Source organism: Balaenoptera acutorostrata, chromosome 13 (assembly GCF_949987535.1).
Source record: "Balaenoptera acutorostrata chromosome 13, mBalAcu1.1, whole genome shotgun sequence".
In the NCBI taxonomy this organism is placed as follows: domain Eukaryota; kingdom Metazoa; phylum Chordata; class Mammalia; order Artiodactyla; family Balaenopteridae; genus Balaenoptera; species Balaenoptera acutorostrata.
In genome coordinates this window covers 15,707,120-15,721,057 of record NC_080076.1, presented here as the reverse complement: position 1 = coordinate 15,721,057, position 13,938 = coordinate 15,707,120, and positions in this window count along the sequence as shown.

The window sequence follows — 13,938 nt, the reverse complement described above, 5'->3', positions numbered from 1 at the left end:
TTGTGGTGATCGTTTCACGGGTGTACGCATATGTCCAAACTCATCAAATTGTAGACATTTGAACATGAAGCTTTCTGTTCAAAATACATGAAGCTTTCTGTATATAATAAAGCTGCTTAAAAATATTCAAGAGTATTATTTGCACAGTTAAACTCACATAATGTAGTAGAAGGGAATGAGAGGGTGAATGCAGGTGTAAGTAGGTATGTATATTTGATATGGAGAATAAAGGGGTTTCTATTTGATGTCTTCTATTTTCTCTGAAACGTAGAGTTAGATGAAACTGCTAAGAGTATGGAGTAGGATGGATTATGGAGTTTGGAATGTTCAAGAGAGTAAGGAAAGTTTGAAATAGTCATCTTGGAAATTGGAGAATACATTAGTAATTTAGTTGGATTGTCAAGAGAGTGAAAAGCCTATTAGAAATCACTGGAACCTGAATATATTGGAACTTTCTCCAGAAGCACTCAGAGAATGACAACTGTACTCAGGCACAGAAGTAAATGAAGAGCTAAGTTCATCCAGGATTGGGGGAGAAAAAAGACAGAAGGACTAGGCATTTAGGGTTTCTAATTAGATCAGGAGAGAAATGAAGAAAGTAGGTAGCAGAGGGATTAGGAGGAATTAGGTTAGTGGCCTGATGGCTCGAAGAGAGTGGAGGAGGATTACAATGGGGTTGTTTGGGCAAGCAAGCTGGAGAGAGAGAGAGAGAGGCTGTGGTCAAGAGACAAGCTGATTGAATTAGTAATTTTGAAAGTGCAGTAACTCCTCGTGATGACAAGATCCAAGGTGTGACTATGGGAATGGAGGGTTCAAGTGAAGGATAAGATGATTGGAAAAAAGATGAGAGAACCAGGCAACAGAGGAAAAGTAAACTTTCTCCTATCCCCATGGTTTTACAACTAGGAGCATGGCAAGATTACATTTCAAAATAATTGTTCCCAGGTCCTTGAGAAAAACATTCCCTGGCAAGAAATGTTTAAGATTTATTCATTTTAAATGGAGCAGAGAAAGAATTTATGACTACATCTTTCCTAAATAAATGCTCTAGGGAGTTCCCTGGTGGTCTAATGGTTAGGATTCGGCGCTTTCATTGCTGTGGCCGGGTTTAAACCCTGGTCAGGGAATTGAGATCCTGCAAGCTGTGCAGTGCAGCCAAAAAAAAAAAAAAAAAACTCTAAGAAAACAGAGGGCGGGTGCCTATAGTCAAGAAGAAACTTGTCTAAAATTCTGTCAAATGAAGGGAGCATTAAGGCCATCTTGATCAGCTGATAGCAAAGGACAATTTAAAAAATACATCTTAGTCAAGGTGTACATATTTATTTAAAAATAAAACTTTAGTGTTTGTTAAAATTTCCTCCATGAACCTTATTGAACAAAAATCTAATTCTAAAATAATATTTACATAGATCATCTTTTAAAGAAATTTGTTAATTAACTATAGGTCTTGTAAAGGAAGAAAATATAAGAGCAACCAAGGAGAAGTAATATTTAGTTTTTGTTCCAGTTTTATAAGTGATGCCTAAGATTATAAGTTAAAATGACTCAGCCTGGAAATATCCATCTAAGTGTCCACGTAAGTCAACAAAAAAAATTATGTTTTTTGGAGAAAGCACGGGCTTTTATCTGAAAGATACAAGATATACGTAGGCCATGAAAGGGTTCTGTTTCAAGTGAATTAAAACAGTATTGCAGCCCTTAGTCTAACTCCTCACCTAGGTCTCTCCTCACTGCAGAAGCATGCGAACTTATGGTGTCTAGGCTTGGTTCAAGTACTTATCAATATTCCAAAGAGGGAAAGGGAGGATGGAGGGAGTAAGGAAAAGCAGAGGACTCACAGGGATCACAGATGACAACTAAACACATCATCCTGCTCATGGACTAACATCTTTCCCTACACTCTCCAAAAAAGAAGCTACCTACTGAATCCCTAGTGGCTATCACGCCATGTAAGGCATACTCTACTGACTCACAAAGAAAGCCCTGCTAAAGAGGATTCAAATGAAAACCCACATAACCAGAAATTATTTCTTGTTTACAAAAAGGAAGGATTTTGGTGACATGCTTGTTATTAACCATTCCTACTTGAAAATTTTCTAATTCAAGTCCATTTCAAGAAGAGTTATTTAGGACTTCCCTGGTGGCACAGTGGGTAAGAATCCGCCTGCCAATGCAGGGGACAAGGGTTTGAGCCCTGGTTGGGGAAGATCCCACATGCTGCGGGGCAACTAAGCCCGTGTGCCACAACTACTGAGCCTGCACTCCAGAGCCCGCGAGCCATAACTACTGAGCCTACATGCCACAACTACTGAAGCCCACACGCCTAGACCCCATTCTCCACAACAAGAGAAGCCACTGCAATGAGAAGCCCATGCACCACAGAGTAGCCCCTGCTCGCCGCAACTAGAGAAAGCCCACGTGCCGCAACGAAGACTCAAGGCAGCCAAAACTAACTAACTAACTAAATAAATAAAACCTGTGCATTAAAACCAAAAAGAAAAACAAACCCACAACTTAAAAAAAAAAAAAGAGTTATTTAACAAAACATTTACCCATTCATATCACCTTAAATAAATTTCCCTTAGGCACATTCGGCATATTTCTTCAGTTGGAAGAAATTGATTCTGACTCACCAGTGAGCAATGGGCTTTTAGTGGAAAGATACGGATGGCGTTCACAGAGTAGCTGAAAAATTAACCCAGGGCAAGGGCAGAAATCCGAGAGGCTCAGACCTCTCAGGAGAACAACATGATGGCCTTTTTCGCTCAGCCTCCCTACCAAACAAGTCACCTCCAACTGCTTGTTCTTTCAGTGTAACTCTAAGAATATTTTCAAATTCCTAGGAATGGGATCTGCTTGTCCCACCATGGGTTGTAACAAGTGTCTCTATCATTACATACACCATTCATGACTAGCTTAGTTTGCTGGGGCTGCCGTAAGAAACTGCAACAGACTGGGAAGCTTAAACAGCAGAAATTTATTCCTCACAGTTTTGGAGTCTAGAAGTCCAAGATCAAGGTGTCAACAGGATTGGTTCCTTCTGAGGTCTCTCTCCTTGGCTTGCAGATGGCCGCCTTCTCACTGTCCTGGCACTGTCTTTCCTCTGTGGGTTTCCACCTCTGGTGTCTCTGTGTGTCCAAATTTTCTCTTCTTATAAGGATACCAAATCAGCTGGATTAGGGCCTAATGGCCTAATTTTGGTCACCTCTTTAAAGACCCTATCTCCAAATGCAGTCATGTTCTGAGGTGCTCAGGGTTAGGACTTCAACATATGAACAATTCAATTTATAACAATGGCCAAGGGGCAAGACATGTAGCATGGATTCAGAGGCTAAGGGAATCCTTGTGATCTGGGCAGCCAACCCAGTTTTTGTCTAGCAGACAGTAATGTGATATCTTTAACACTGGCAACCTTCTAACAAACTCAGCCATCCAAGAAATTGTTCTAATACAATAAGTGAAAAGAAATATGGACATTTAAAAAAATAGCTATCATCACAAAAGTCACATTTTCCTCTAGGAAAATTTTAAGTCCAGCTTTAGACAGACCTAGATTTATATGCTGAATATTCCAATTGCTAGCTGTGTGATCTTGGCTAAATTACTTAATTTTTTTGAGTTTGTTTCAGCAGTAAAAATTCTTGATAAAAATATTTACTCCCAAGAGTTCTTTTAAAGTTGCACATATTTACTAAAATTACTTAAGTACTCACTACATTTTATCAAGCACATTTTCCTTTGCTTTCTTCTGAATTGTGTATAAAATTAAGACTAATGACATAAAACTTATTTTTAGTCTAGTTCCAAGGAATTTTGAAGAGAAGGAATAAGGTCAGAGGCTTGCTCCTACCATGAAAAAGAATATTATAAAGCTGAGATAATGTTGTATTATAGTTGAACAAATAGACCAGTTGTACAGAAGAGAAAGCCTAGAAACAAACCCAGATCTCTATGAAGAGTTGATGAAGATAGCAGCAAAGATTAGTGATAAAAAGGTGGATTATTCAATAAATGACACTAGGATAACTGGGTAACCATATGGAAAAAAATTAAAGCTGGAGCCCTACCTCACACAATACACAAAAATCCATCCCCATTGGATTAAGATCTAAATACAAGAAGCAATTTTTTATTCTTAGAAAAAACACAAGAAACAAAAGCAAAAATAAACAAATGGGACCTAATTAAACTTAAAAGCTTTGCACAACAAAGGAAACCATAAACAAAACAAAAAGACTGGGAGAAAATATTTTTGTTCCATTTAGACCCGCGATATATTGCATGATGCCCACTCACATTGGGGAGGGCCATCTGCTTTACTGAGTTCACCAGATCAAGTGCTAATCTCTTCCACAAACACACTCACAGGCACACCCAGAAATAATGTTTACCAGTTATCTGGGCATCCCTTAGCCTAGTCAAGTTGACATAAAATTAGCCCTCACAAAGAGTAATTTGGAAAAAAAAATGCTGTTCATAGAAGAGAAATTGCAAATGACTGATAAAAAAAAGTAAAAATAGGGCTTCCCTGGTGGCGCAGTGGTTGAGAATCTGCCTGCCAACGCGGGGGACACGGGTTCGAGCCCTGGTCTGGGAAGATCCCACATGCCGCAGAGCAACTAGGCCTGTGAGCCACAACTACTGAGCCTGCGCGTCTGGAGCCTGTGCTCCGCCACAAGAGAGGCCGCGATAGTGAGAGGCCCGCGCACCGTGATGAAAAGTGGCCCCCACTTGCCGCAACTGGAGAAAGCCCTCGCACAGAAACGAAGACCCAACACAGCCAAAAATAAATAAATAAATTTTAAAAAAAAGTAAAAATATTTTAAAGTCATTAGTAGTCTAAGAAATGCAAATGAAGCCACAAGGTAATGCTACTACACACACACAAGTCATAAAATCATGCATTGGAGAGGATGTGGAGTAAAGGGAATTCTTATACTTCGCTGGCCAGTGTAAACTGATATAATCATATTGGTGAGCAGTTTTGCAATGTCTCATGGAAGTTGAAGATATGTATACTCCATGCTCCAGAAATTCCACTCGTATGTATATAGACAAACACAATTCACACCTGTGTGTTCAAGGCAGTAATTTGTGTGACTGAAGAAGTGAATCTGAAAAGAACCTAATTATCCATCAACTGAATAATGACAAACTTATAATGCCAGTGAAAATAAGCGAACTAGAGATACAAGTATCAGCATAGATGGATCTCCCTAAACTAATATTGAGTGGGAAAAAAGTAGCATAAGAGGAAAAAAAATATCGTATTATTTATATCAAGTTTAAAAACATGCAAATCTAAGCTGGAGGTATCACTTAGGAATGCAAACCTATATAGTAAAAATCTACTTAAGAAAGAACATATGGCAGGATAAACTACTGATTCTGGATTATGAAAAGGGTGAGGAGCATGATGGAGTAAGAGGGTGAATGGAACTTCAAGTAATTAGTAATGTTTTATTTCTTGAGCTGTAGAGTACAGAGATTCACTGCATCATATTTAAAACTTTTTCTGTATGTATTGAACTTGTCATAGTAGTTTTTAAAAGATTCCTACCCGCACTCATAATTACAGAAATGCAAATATTACAGGAGGTTAAATTTCCTAGAAAATGTATTCATGTGGAAGCCCTTATCCTTTGAGGCATTTCTTTTTCCAGCCCGAAGAAGTAAAGCAACACGTGCACTTCACAAAGCTTCTGACACACAGAATCTTAATTTGCAAAGATCCATCAGCATAAATGAAAAAAGAACAATTAGTTCTGTTCACAAAGGTCATTATTCAAATACAGTGGGCTTTCCTATCCTGTGTTGAGCACACAGCATGGATCTGCATAATTTTTTCAGGAAACTTACAAATGTAAATTAATGTGATAATGATACATTCAATTGATTCACTAACACACAATTTAAAGTATGTACTATATAAAGTGTAGTAAAACTTTCACAGATCAATGTTTCAGCACCTATATTGTATAGCCCAGGTGTCTGAGTTCAAAATAGCCAGATAGCAGTGAACATATACTCTCTTAAAAGATAATTCTAATGAGATATTAAAAAACTTAGGCTAAACAAAGAGAACAAAGTAATTTTATTCATATGAGTAAATCATCTAACATTTAAGGGTTGGTAAAATGAAGGTAAACCAACATTGCTGTGTACAGAGTAGGCATAATAGGTCTTATTTTTCCCACCTTACAAACAAACAGAAAAACCCCTGAGAATTAGAGAGGTCAGATAATTTATGTAATGCCAAATAGCCAGAAAGGAGCCTAACTAGGGTATGAATTCCATTCTTCTTCATTCAAATCCCATACCATCCTTCCTGGGAGACAGCTAGCTAATAAGCAGAAAACAATGCCGATAAATAGTTTCTCTTACCCACATTTATGGCATTTTTCAGACGAGACATTAGAGACGACTGTGTGTGTGTATACTTAAGACTATACAATTATAAAACTGATTTTTAAAAATAGAGGTGATAATATCCTTCTTAAAAGGGTTATTGGTGGAGCAGTAAACAAACTTAGAATTTAAGAAAATGAGCAACTTCAAGCACACATTCGGAAAAGCATTGGCTTAGGTTGTAGAAGACACATTCATTCTGGACTCTGCCGCCACTTGGATGGCTGAGATCGAGCCACATAATCCCATCTGAGGAGGACAACAGAAACCACTCAGAATATTTATGAAAACATGAAAAAATAGAAATAGAAAAAAATATTCATTTATATTGAATTACTCTGTAGTAATCACTATCTATAAATAAAATTATGATACTTTAGACTACAAGTAGATGCTGAAGTCAAAATGCTTATATTCAGAAGTAATTTATTATTTCTGAATTTCAGTTCCTCTTTGTCTTTGTTACTGCTATTCTTCCCCATTATTTTACAATGTGGTTGGAAATGAGGGCTGTATATAAGACATATTAAAGGAGAACCTTTAGGATCTTATGCCCTGAACAGATGAAAGAAGCAGGAATGGAAAGGGACACACCTAGCATGACTTCCAGGATTATTGCTTGGCTGACTGATGGAATGGTGCTGCCATTAACCACGGTAGAAAGTGGAGGGGTAGAATCAGACTTTATGAAGAGATGACAAGTTAAATTTTGGATATGTTGAATTGGAAGAGCCTAAGGACAAACTAAGGTCCCTTGGATGTCCATTTCTCTGGACCTCAGTAGGAGGTTGCAGGATGGGCACCAAAGAGCCTCCATTATTTGTGAACAAATATCTACTTTATCTGTCGGGCACAGAGCTAGATTCTGGTGACTCCAAGTTGAATAAAACAGAGCCCCTACTATCACAGGCTAGTATACAAGAGATGTTGTAAAGACAAATAATAACATATACGTGCCGCGGTATGGGTACATTAAAGGCATGCGGATGCTGAAGAGAAGCCTGAATCTTCCTGGAGGAATCAAGGGTATTTCACAAAAATAATGGTTGATCTCTGCCTTGAAATGGGTGTTAAACTTTCAAACCACAGATTTCAAAGTTTTCTTCTTGGCCTTGTAACATTATTTAGAGGATTGTCGGGTTTCGCAAATAAAAACGTCGGACTCCCAGTTTGATTTTATATTCAGATAAACACTGAATAATTTTATACTATACATATGATTATTTTTGTTAATCTGAAATTAAATTGAACAGACATCTGTATTTTTTCTGGCAACCCTAATTATTTATCAGTATCATTTAAAGAGTAGTGTGGAGAGAGACAAAATTAGTTAAATATCAAATGATATAGTTACCATTAGAAACCAGACAATTAAAAATTTCTTATAAGAATAGACCATGCATATCATAAACATTATCTTTTCCAAATGTTTCTGATAACAGAATATATGACAATTTATTGATGCTTTTTAAAAATATCTCTAAAATCGTTGGAGGGAAAAATCACAAACATAAATTAGGCTTTTGACATTTGCATTACTGACACTAGTAAGGATGAGAATCTCCTTGACCTTAACATTCCGAACAATACTACTGTTCTACTCTCAAATAACTTCAGCAACTTATCAACTATGACATCTGGTTCTCCAACATCATGACAGCTGTGCTTCTTTGCTAGAAAATGTCACTGCCAATTTCATGTGAGTCATATTGGTGAATCTGCTTTTGAAACTATATACCCAACAGTATTGGTAATAATGAGCAAAAGAGGCTACAGAAATCTTGACATCCACCGTGGTATTTTTAAAAGTTACATTTTAACCAGTAATTTTAACATCTCTCACCTTCAGACATTTCCAAGGTGGCAAACAAGAGCGTTAATCACCCTGGAATTTTATCACCCTAGCAATGAAATGTGATGGTTGAAATAAATCATCGCTAAATGCTGAAAATCTGTACTTCTACAAATCTGTTTTTAAAATGTAAGCTTGAAGTCATTTAGCAACAAAAATAAAGAACAGTACCCAAAACAAGAGTGAAAGTAAAATTATTTCTATAAAATCTTCTTAGTACACTTAGTAATTTTTATTAGTAAGAGACACATCAAACACATGACTAGAGATCTAGTCAGTAGTTTGTTTTGATATTATTGCTATCATCTCATTATTGAAATATTATTAAAAATGTTTCCCAAATCTTGAAAGTTTGGGTCTAATTTAATCAGTGTAAAGTAGATTCCATAGAATCAAATAAAGCAAGTGTATCTGATTTTAACAAATACTCACATAGTAGTCAGTATGTACCAAGAACTATTCTTAACATTCTGTTCTTAACACTAACTCACCCTTTATTTAAAATACTGATGGGAGAAAAGTGGCCCAGAGAGATTCACCACAATAAAATAAGCTAGATCAGGCACGTTGGCCCCAGAATAGGGCTCTTGACCGTAATTGCAGGCTGGCTCTCCCATACCAAAATGTTGATAGTATTAATTTACAATTGTATTCAAATGAATCTAGGCAACTATTAAGTGCTGACCATGTACCAGACACTGTACCTAAACGATCTCAAATCTTTGGCACGCCACTGGGAGGGAGTTTTTATCATCTTCAGGTCACTGGCAAAGCCCAGAGGTTGAGACTTGAAACCTGCTAGATAGAAGGTTTCAACGAAGGTCTCAATGGCTTTAAAGCCAAGTACTTTCTGTTCTCCAAGACTGCTTCCTTATGGTGCCTTGGAGTTGTTATTGGGGCCTCTTAAATTCTCAGAAATCTTTTTCCCTAGGATATATTTGCATTGAAAAAAATGCTACAAGAATACTCATAATTAAATAAGACAGATCACCTACAGTTTAATCTGTAGGAATAGGTTCTTCAGCTACGAAAGAGTTCCTTGGGAGGAGGAACTACAACCGATTTATCCTGTGTTCTCAGAGTTTGAGACAGTGTTTGGATAAAGTTGGTGCTCAGTAAAATTCTGGATGAAATAATGACTGAAGGCATATCCACACTCCTTTAATGTAGGAATTTTTATTTGAGATAAATTTCAGGAAACACATGAGTGGAATTTACTACATAGCTATTTCCAGGATGAGGGAACCATTGATAACTTGGTTATTAAATTCAGGTTCTAGTAAAAACTACAACTCCTACCACTACCTTCTCACAACCCCCAAATCAAAGCTATATCCCTTCAAACCTATCAGTTAATAAATCCAACTTTGAACAACAGCAAACTAAGTTTTCATTAGGACAGTTTTCTATCTACATTTCACTTATACTTACTCTGAGCTAAATATCCTCTTATCACTTTAGAAGTTTATTCCCTTCATGTTCCTTGTAAAAAATTAATAAATAGAAACCATAATTAAATAGAGTCAGGAGACCAGAAGGGGGAGCTCTCACATCCTGGGACTTAGGCAGAGACCAACAGGAAGGAGAACCACACTTTTCTTTCCTGGCAAGGACTCAGCCAGTAAAAATCCATGGACTCTTTGTTTACTATAGCCCTCCTAACTTCCTTTTCCCCTCCAAAAAAAGTATTTTCCTTTCTTAGCCATGCTGGAACTTGCATGGCAGGTGGCTTGCCATGGTTACAGACCCCAAATTCCAATTCTCTGCTGATCCTGAATAAACCTATCTTTGCTGAAGATACATCTGGCAGTCTATTTATTTCAGGTCAACATATTGCAGATGAAAGAATAAATGTATTTCTTAAAGGAACTCAAGAAAATTAAGAATACGTGTGGTAAAGTAAAAAATCAAAATAACATTTTAATTCAAGTGGAACTAATTACAAAGCACCAACTAAATGTCTTACTTCATATCTTTGCCAACATGAACCATATGAATATAGATATTTCAGAAATAATACATTTTTATTTATAAAGATCAAATACACACACACACTTGTATTTATACAAAATGCAGATTGACCATATTGTGTCATATCATGCGTGTGTGTGTGTACATGTGTGCACATATGCTAAGGAGGCCCTCAACTTAAAAATGGTCTGTTCTAGAAGTCTGTTTTTAGGCCAGCTTTTGGTGTTTAGATCATACATTTCTTTGAAATTAACTTGGTAAATTGGTACTGTGGGAATGGAAATATATGAGTCAGAGTGTCTGTACTCCAGGGAGACAATGATATATTATCATACAGTAGAAAGGACAAATATACATAAATAGTATTAGGAGGAATACAGAATGGGAAAAGGAAGAAAGCTTCTTTATGTATACTGGGCATGAAACACACAGCCCTCAACTTAAAATTGGTTACTGGCCTTATAGTTCAATGGATCAATTTAAGCCTCATTGCAGCACTGTGATCGATCACACAGTCCTCTGAGAGACTGAAAAGAAGAGAGAAGGTCACACAGAGGGGTCTCCCAAACCCAGCTCAGGGGAACAATGCGTTAAGATAAGCTCATCAAGCACTGAATTTGCAATGAAGAGCATTGCAGAAAAACACCCTAGTGCTTCATTCATGGAAATGATTGTTATGACAGTTAAACCTTCAGTGACTTCTCCCATCATTTGAAATTTCACTATTTGAGATGTTCCCCACCCCCCTCAAAAGAAAAACAAAACAAAAGCCAGAACTGAAACAAAGTAATCTGTAACCTTTACAAAAGTAAATAATGAAACACTTGAAATCACATCTTACTAAGCACAGCACTGAGTATCAAAAGGAACAGAACAGAAAGTGCAGAAATAAACCCATGTACTTATGCCAATTGATCTCTGACAAAGGAGGAAAGAATATACTGGAGAAAAGACAGTCTTCTCAATAAGTGGTGCTGGGAAACTGGACAGCTACATGCAAAAAATGAAATTAGAACATTCTCTAACACCATATACAAAAATAAACTCAAAATGGATTAAAGACCTAAATGTAAGGCTGGATACTATAAAACTCCTAGAGGAAAACATAGGCAGAACACTCTTTGACATAAATTATAGCAATATGTTTTTGGATCGATCTCTTAAAACGAAGGAAATAAAAGCAAAAGATAAACAAATAGGACCTAGCTAAACTTACAAGCTTTTGCACAGCAAAGGAAACCACTGACAAAATGAAAAGACAACTTACTGAATGGGAGAAAATATTTGTAAATGATATGACTGATAAGGGGTTAATAGCCAACATATATAAAGAGCTCATACAACTCAACATCAAAAAAACACCACACAATACAATTAAAAAATTGGCAGAGAAACTGAATAGACTTTTTTCCAAAGAGGAAATGCAGATGGCCAATAGGCACATGAAAACATGCTCAACATCACTGATCATCAGGGAAGTGCAAATCAGAACAACAATGAGGTACCTGTCAGAATGGCTATTGTCAAAAAGAACACAAATAACAAATGTTGGTGAGGATGTGGAGAAAAGAGAATCCTTATACACTGTTGGTGGGAATGTAAATTGGTGCAGCCACTTTGGAAAACAGTGTGGAGGGTTCTCAAAAAACTAAAAATAGAATTACCATATGTCCCAGAAATTCAACTCCTGGGTGTATTTCCAAAAAAACCCAAAACACTAATTTGAAAAGATACATACACCCCAATGTTCATAGCAGCATTATTTACAATAACCAAGATATGGAAGCAACTTAAGTGTCCATCAACAGAAGAATGGATAAATAAGATGTGGTGCATATTTCTGTATCTATATCTATCTATATCTATCTATCTATCTAATACTACATAGCCATAAAAAGAATGAAATAATGCCATTTGCAGCAACATGGAAGGACCTAGAGATTATTATACTAAGTGAAAGTAAGTCAGAAAGAGAAAGACAAATACCATATCACTTATATGTGGACTTTAAAATATACAACAAACTAGTGAGTATAACAAGAAAGAAGCAGACCCTCAGATATAGAGAACAAACTAGTGGTTACCATTGGGGAGAGGGAAGGTGGGAGGGGCAGTATAGAGGTAGGGGATTAAGACGTACAAATTATTATGTATAAAATAAGCTACAAGGATATATTGTATAACATGGAGAATATAGACAATATTTTAAAATAACTATAAGTGGAGTATAACCTTTAAAATTGTGAATCACTGTATTGTACACCTGTAACATATAATATTATACATCAACTATACTTCAATAAAAAATGAAAATAAAGAATGACTATAGAACTGAAGCATAATTATAAACACCTTCTATTTTCCTTTTAGCTATTCTGTTTATTTTTTAAAGGAAATAAATATTTAAGAAAATTCAAAATAAATAAAATAAACAAGGTAGATTTGTGATACATGGTTGAGTAGTTTTCCGTTCAAGCTGAGCTTCCCAAAAGCTGCACTGTGCCACCAATTTGAAAGAAGCATGATGAAAAAATTTTTTGTGTGTTTGTGTGAGTGGATGTATGTGTGAGTGCAAAGCAAGAATGTGATCTTTAAGAAGAAGCAAAGCTGATTCAAATCTCTATTTCATAGAGATGATTCATTTTCTGTACCTTTTCATCAAACTTGCCTACCCACAGTAACTGGCAGCAAGAAACCAATTCATGCTGCTTTTAAGTCTAGTATTAAAGGATTTCCATTTGCATGAAGTATTTAATCTATGTTTCAGCAATCTATATTTAAAATCTCTTTTGTCCACTTGGATCTCTGCCATGATAATATGTACTACTGTTAATATTACGACAGCTGGTCATCATTCTTTACAAGGCTGTGCAGAAGTGGAAAAATATTACTTCTGTGAGTAATCCAAAATAGGTAATATTGTAATTACAATTGCCTATGATGAATAAAAGTGATAGAATAGAAATTAATAAATTTCTATTTTAATATCACCCCTGTAACTAAGTTGCTGTGAAACCATGGAAAATGCTCCTTTTTCTCTGCCTCTGTTTCTCTGTTAGAGGAAGTTAAGACTGATCTGTGGGATCCCTATAATCTCTTCTATAGCTAACATTCTATGACTTTCAATGGACATCATATATCATTACATGGGAAAAACCATCCACATACTTCTGTACCAAAAGCATTCCTCATTTGGCTTAATGCATCATAGAGATCCTGCAGACATCAGTGCAAACACTTCATGTAATTGATTGGCAGAGAGAGCCATTTTAAAAATCAGCACATCTAATCCATCATTCTTTTATGCACTTGGATTACAATTGCCAGCTGCAGAATGTGCAGCAAATTGCATCACTTCATAAAGAGACTTTTCACTCCGAAACTCTTAACACTCTAACCATCCTTTGAAAGGACTTATTCAGCCTCAGATGACATCGTAATTCCCTTTATTATCTCGGTCTCCTGACCTACTTTCAGGGCTCCATGCTGTTCCCTGTGCCTTGAAAGTTCTTTACTTTTCCCTTTGTTTTGTTAATTCCTTCTCATCCTTCAGATCTCTGCTCCAGCATCACTTTCTCAGGGAAACTTTGCTGGGACCATCTGTCTATGTCCAATACCCACAGCATAGGCACTAATATTGACACGAACCTCTTGGTTCCAAGTGTCATAAGAACCATGGTAAACGTAATGCTTCTTCTCTCACAAGG